The sequence below is a fragment of the Ceratotherium simum genome, chromosome 24 (assembly GCF_057802395.1).
Source record: "Ceratotherium simum simum isolate JZ-2026a chromosome 24, ASM5780239v1, whole genome shotgun sequence".
NCBI lineage: Eukaryota > Metazoa > Chordata > Mammalia > Perissodactyla > Rhinocerotidae > Ceratotherium > Ceratotherium simum.
The window spans coordinates 12,651,805-12,659,137 of record NC_141923.1 but is presented as its reverse complement, the minus strand read 5'-3'; positions in this window follow the sequence as shown (position 1 = coordinate 12,659,137).

Here is a 7,333-nt window from a genome sequence, read left to right as displayed (position 1 = left end):
CTTGACACTACCAGTTTTAAAGTAAAAAAATGTGATTCCCTAAGTTTAGAATTTGATTCTACTTCAAAGCTTTTATAATTAACAAAAGCTTCTCTTTGGGGAAATGGAATCATCAGATAAAGTGTTCCTATGAGAGTAACTGCACCCATAAAATAATCAAACCGGAATGTTTGTTCACCATGAGTAGCGTTCAAGTCTTTATTAAGATTATCTAGTGTTGACTTCCTTCTTGATGGATTTAACATTCTCAATGTCCAAATCACTGGCAGAAAAGCTTACCACAATACCACAACTCATTTTTGCATCAAATATATGCTATCACTTTATAAATTCTGTGACACATTTATAAAGTTCCATATAATTCTGGACCATGATTGGGAATCATCATGCATTAGTATTTTCGTTTTTTTTTGTTTTTTTTTTAAAGATTTTATTTATTTATTTTCCCCCCCAAAGCCCCAGTGAATAGTTGTGTGTCATAGCTGCACATCCTTCTAGTTGCTGTATGTGGGACACGGCCTTAGCATGGCCGGGATCTGAACCTGGGCCGCCAGCAGCAGAGTGGGAGCACTTAACCACTAAGCCACGGGGCCGGCCCAGTATTTTCGTTTTGGTCGAAGGCAGTGAGTGGGTCTTGAACTGTGGCTGTATACTAGAATCACCCAAGGAAATAAAAAACAAAGCAAAACTCACATAAACAATGCCAGGGTCCCTTCCCAACCAATTACATCAATCTCTGAGGGAAGGGCCCAGGCAATTGTATTTTCAGAGCTCTTCAAATGATTCTATTAGGGTTGAGAATCACTGGGCCATGGGTTTTTAGGCACCACAAAGACTCAACTGTTAGTCATGAGAGCTGTGTTTGCCTTTGGAACAGCTTCAACAAATATTTTGTGGTAAGTTCACCCCAGCTGTTTGAATTGCAAATCTTTAAAGAGATGTCTGTATTTTCTTTCTTTCTTTTTTTTCAAGGTTTAAATAGACTTTATTGTTACAAGGGGGGCCCTCCTGAGCAGGGCCTTATAAACCAATATACGTAGTCCCAGGATGTCACCCTGGAGAAATCAAGAGGGTCATGATTGCAGAAGAGGTCACTGTAACTGAAGGCCATGATCTAGGGGAGACCAGCCAGGAATGCAGCAGACATGATCAGGACAGGCCAGGAGTGGTCAGGTCACAAGGTGAGGCAGAGGACAGCCTTCACTCCCCTGCTTCTGCAGCTCTCCAGGTGTGACAAAACCCAGCCCCATGGCAGAAGGAAACAGGAAGCAGGAGGTGAGCACAATGGCAACCTTCATGGTCCTGAGCTGCTCCTGCAGCCACTTGAAATGGATCTGGGCACGCAGCACCAGGAGCCCCGGGCTGCGCCTGTCAGGCCCCCAGCAGCGGCAGTGTCAGCGTGGACGTGACCAACACGACCTGACCACACCAGAAGACTGCACACAGCTGCCAGGCGAAGCCCACAGTTGCAAACAAGGTGTCTATATTTTCTGATTCCAATTCCTCTCCTCCACTTTATCCTGAATACACTTCTATGAGGCTTTTGTCTCCCACTCTACCAAAAACTCTCTCTCGTCAAGAGGTCGTCAGTTACACATACCTAAATCCAACCGCCACGTCTTAGTCATCAAGTTACTTCTCAGCAGTTTTTGACACACTCCCTGTCCCTGAGATCTCTTCTTCAGTTGGCTTCTAGATCAGCACTGCCCAACAGAACTTGAGCAGTGACGGAAATGTTCTATGTCTGTGCTGTCCAAATCAGTAGCCACTAGCCACATGAAATGAGCCCTTGAGATGTGGCTAGTGTCACTGAAGGACTGAATTTTAAATTTTAATTAACGTAAAGAGCCACATGTGGCTAGTAGGTACTATGTATTAGCCCGGTTCTAGATGCTTTCCTGGTTTGACGCTGATGCTTCTTCCTCACCAGGTTCTCCTGTCTCCTTTGCTGGCTCCTTGGGGATCTGCCCAATTTCTAAATGTTGGCATGGCCAAGTTCTCTTTTCTACACTTACTCCCTTATCTCATCCAGGCTCATGGCTTTAAATGCCCAAATTTATATCACTACCTTGCATCTATCGCCTAAGTCCCAGACTTGAATACCTAACTGCCTACTTGATATTTACTAAGATGTCTTACCAGGCACCTGAAATTCAACCGGTCCAAAACCAAGCTGCTGATCTTCTCTCCATCCACCAAAATCTGCTCTTCAAGTCCCCCAAGTCTACTAGCAAACAAGTGGTGAGGGATCCTTTAAAAATATTATTCCTCTCAAAAATCCTCCTATAGTTTCCCTTCTTAGAATAAAAGCCAAAGTCTTAACATGGCATACGAAGTCCTAAATAAGTGGCCCTTGACCTCTACTTCGTTTTCTAGTACTCTTTTCACCCCTCACTCCACTCCAGCCACACTGGTCTTCTTTCTGATTCTAGAACACACCAGAAAAACCTGTTTCAGGGCCTCCGCACTCGGTGTACCTTCTGCCTGGATGCTCAGCCCTGGCCTGCTCCATTCCCACCTTCAGACCTTTGCTCAGCTGTCAGCTTAGCGAGGCTGCCTCTGACTACCCTGTTGAAAATGGAGCATCTTCCTTCCCTGCTGTTCTCCACAGCACTCACCATCACATGACATGTTATATATTCTGTCAGACTCTAAACCCCACGAGGGGAGAGATTTTGTCGTTTGTTCACCACTGTATGCCCTATGCCTAGAGGAGTGCCCAGCATATACAGGTGCTCAGTAATTGTTTACTGCATGAATGATTCTTATTGCCACTGAACACCTCCCTCAATAGACTACAAACAAGCTAGTTCACTCTCCAGAGATGACAAAAGTTAAAGTTAACATTTACTGCTAAGTGCACAGCATAATCTGTCACATGTCCAGATAAGTTTGGTTATTAAGCTCTTTCAGGTTTCAGCATGTAGTGATGTATTCTTTTCAAGGCCAAAATTTAAAATGAGTCTCAATTTATTTTTGCCAAAAGTTCTTGTGATGTTGGTTGTCTTGGGATTTTCCTTACTGATGCAAAAAAAAACATATACCACATTCACAAACAAGGTTTTAAGTGGTGGTGACAGCCTTGAGAAATTCTCAAGTTACAAGCATGAAGATTATGGTTTCCTAAGCTACATAACATATGCCCCAAGTGCCATGATGACCTCTTAGAGCTACAGCACACAATTCAGTACTCTGATGTTCAAGGCAATACCTTGGCCCCATAAAGCACTCATTTAAACTAGTAATGTGTTTCTAGAAGTTAATTCTATCCCCAGCAGAATTTTTGACATCAGAGTAAATTTCTATTTAAAACCATACCCCAGTGGCCTTGTTGCTGCCCCAATGTGAGCTGCTACTTTTTAGAAGATTTAAATAGAAGCTTACTGACTAGCATTCACTATTTCCTGGGCCATGTCTTTAAATAGAGCAATTCTGATCCCAAAGGTCACCTGAGAACTGGAATAGTTATAGCAACACTGTGAAATTCATTTTATACTTTGAGAATAATGCACTGGCTAGAGGGCAGTTTTTTCAAGGTTAAGGCTACATCAGTTTTAAAAACACCTTCTCCTCTTTTTATGGTACCCTACCTCATATTTAGCTCAGCTCTCCTAACCTCCTTAGAAGTCGCATTCTACTCTTCCTTCTGACAAAGTATTAGTCAGATGGGAAATGTGCATGTTTTGTTTTTTAAGTCTGGATTGGTTAATTTTTGCCCTGAATTACATGACAATGTTTTAAACTGTTAATATGGCTGATTTGCTCTTATTAAATTTAAAGCATGACTTTTTAAAATAAAAAATTCTTTGAAAGTTTCACTTTTTCTGTATTTGTGTTGAAAAATATATAACATACAATTTTTAATATTCCATTGTATATATATACCACATCTTCTTTATCCATTCATCTCAATGGACACTTAGGTTGTTGCTTCCATATCTTGGCTATTATAAATAATGCTACAGTGAACAGAGGGGTGCATATATCTCTTTGAATTAATGTTTTCATTTTCTTCAGATAAAACCCAGAAGTGGAACTGCTGGATCATATGGTAGTTCTATTTTTAATTTTTTGAGGAACCTCCATGCTGTTTTCCATAGTGGCTGCACAAGTTTACATTCCCACCAACAGTGCACATGGGTTCCCTTTTCTCCACATCCTTCCCAACACTTGTTCCTTTTGATAATAGCCATTCTGACATGTGTGAAGTGATATTTCATTGTGGTTTTGATTTGCATTTCCCTGATTCCCTGATGATTAGTGATATTGAACATCTTTTCATGTTCCTGTTGGCCATCTTTGTGTCTTCTTTGGAAAAATGTCTATTCAAGTCCTCTGCCCCTTTTTCAGTCGGGTTTTTTTTTTGATATTGTTTTTTTTTTTTTGAGGAAGATTGGCCCTGTGCTAACATCTGTTGCCAATCTTCCTCTTTTTCTTTTTTCTCCCCAAAGTCCCAGTACATAGTTGTGTATCATAGTTGTAGAGTTGTAGCTCTTCTATATGGGATGCTGCCTCAGCACGGCTTGATGAGAAGTGAGTAGGTCCACGCCCAGGATCCGAACCAGTGAACCCTGGGCCGCAGAAGTGGAACACGCGAACTTAACCGCCATGCCAGCAGGCCGGCCCATGTGAGTTCTTTATTTTGGATATTATCTCCTTATCGCATGTATGACTTGCAAATATCTTCTCCCATTCAGTAGGTTGTCTTTTCATTTTGTTGATGGTTTCCTTTGCTGTGCAAAACTTTTTTCGTTTGATGTGGTCCCATTTGTTTATTTTTGCTTTTGTTGCCCTTTCCTTTGCCCAATTCTATTGTCTTTCTCTGACTGGTACACATGAGATTTATAAAAGAAATTAGTTCTTAGTCATTTGTGCTGAAAATATTAAATACTTTTCCCCTCTTTGTCTTTTAACCTTATTTATAGAATGTTCAGAATTTTCATTATTATGTAGCTGTACTTACTAATCTTTTCTATCATGGTTTCTGGATTTTAAAAATCTTGCTTAGGAGCTTGCCTGGTGGTGTAGTGGTTCAGTTCACATGCTCTGCTTCGGCTGCCCAGGGTTCACAGGTTCAAATCCCAGGCATGGACCTATGTACCACTTATCAAGCCACACTGTGGCAGGCCTCCCACATATAAAAAAAAAGTAGAGGAAGATGGGCACGGATGTTACCTCAGGGCTGATTTTCCTCACACAGACACACAAAAATCTTGCTTAGGAAACCTTCCTCACTCTGAGACTATAAAAACTATTACTCCATTTTCCTTTAGCACTTTCATGGTTTTGTTTTGTACACTAAAAATCTTGAATCTACCTGAAATTTATTATGTTCTAAGTAGTGAGAAAAGTATCCAAATTCATCACAAAAACTATCCAACTTTTTTTTTAAAGATTTTATTTATTTATTTTTCCCCCAAAGCCCCAGTAGATAGTTGTATGTCATAGCTGCACATCCTTCTAGTTGCTGTACGTGGGACGTGGCCTCAGCATGGCCGGAGAAGCGGTGCGTCGGTGCGCGCCCGGGATGCGAACCCGGGCCGCCAGCAGCGGAGCGCGTGCACTTCACTGCTAAGCCACAGGGCCGGCCCTCCAACTTCTTATTTGTTAAAATAAAACCAAGTGTTATTTTATAAATATTCTCTAATATCTGTAAGAATTTTACACTCTACTCTTACTATATACTTAAATATCCAAGAAGTAATGATCACAAAATGATTGTAGTGTAATTAATTTCCCCAAACATGCTAATTTTATTTGTAATTATCACCAGCTACATTTATGGTAATAGTTTTGAACTTTGCTGTGCTCAACTACCAACCACAATAAGTTCAAACAGGAATTTCTTTTTTTTTTTAAGGACATCGATTTTATTTTATTTTATTTTATTTATTTATTTATTTAAATTTTTTCCCCCAAAGCCCCAGTAGATAGTTGTAGGTCATAGCTGCACATCCTTCTAGTTGCTGTATGTGGGACGCGGCCTCACCATGGCCGGAGAAGCAGTGCGTCGGTGCGTGCCTGGGATCCGAACCTGGGCCGCCAGCAGCGGAGCGCACACACTTAACCACTAAGCCACAGGGCTGGCCCAGGAATTTCTTATAAACACAGGGCTGGCCCAGGAATTTCTTATAAACATTTTATCACAACAGAGTGGTTGACAATTGAGTTAAAAAGCCTAGGTTTTCAGGACGTCTTATGCATGAATCTTACTGCAATATATTATATAAGAAATGATATTCTACATTTTTTTAAGAGGTTTATTATTATTATATTATTTTTTGTGTGTGTGAGGAAGATCAGCCCTGAGCTAACATCCATGCTAATCCTCCTCTTTTTGCTGAGGAAGACCGGCTCTGAGCTAACATCTATTGCCAATCCTCCTCCCTTTTTTTTCCCCCAGAGCCCCAGTAGATAGTTGTATGTCATAGTTGCACATCCTTCTAGTTGCTATATGTGGGACGCGGCCTCAGCATGGCTGGAGAAGCAGTGCGTCGGTGCGTGCCCGGGATCTGAACTCGGGCCGCCAGTAGTGGAGCGCGTGCACTTAACCACTAAACCACGGGGCCCGCCCAATATTCTATATTTGTACAGCTTGAACAATTCCATTGAGAAATAGGTGTATCTTTAATAGACTAAATAGGAACTAGATTAAAAGTACTACATAATAAACTGAGAGCCACAGATGTCTCCAACTATTTTCTCATTTGGAAGAAAACATAAACTTCATTTCCTTTAAAAGTACAAGCCTTCTCAATAAAAGTTAAAAAAAAATTCTGAGGAGCTGAAGAAAAAATTCTAATCAAGTACATTTTGTAATATGAGGGGGGAGGCAGGTGCCACAGAGACACAGCACAAGGACCTAACTTTGTCTAGGAAGCCGAGACAGGTCCCCTGGAGGGAAAGTTTAACTTGAAACCTAAAGGACGAGAAGAGCTAAAGACAGGCAAAGGAGGTCACCAGGATTCGAAAGGCAACTAGTTGCAGAAGTGTAAATCCTCTGTGAACACTATCCCTAAACTGGGGGCAAAAACTGATTTCCTCCCATACTTTTTTCCCGTATATTTTTTTCAAGGTAAATTTTTTTCCCCAGGTGATTTTTTTTTAAATGTTCAAACTTCTTAACTAATATTACAGCCAAGCAACAGCAACCTATTATAAAAGAGTAAAAGTTCTTGTCCTTGGCCACAGAACTCTACTAAAATAAGTATTTCTTAATGTGACACAAAAGCACTTACTTCTAGAAAAGACATCTATCTTGCATATGTCCGTTTATTTCACATTTTAAACTCCATATGTTTCACATTTTAAAAGATTATTTATCTAACTCTAG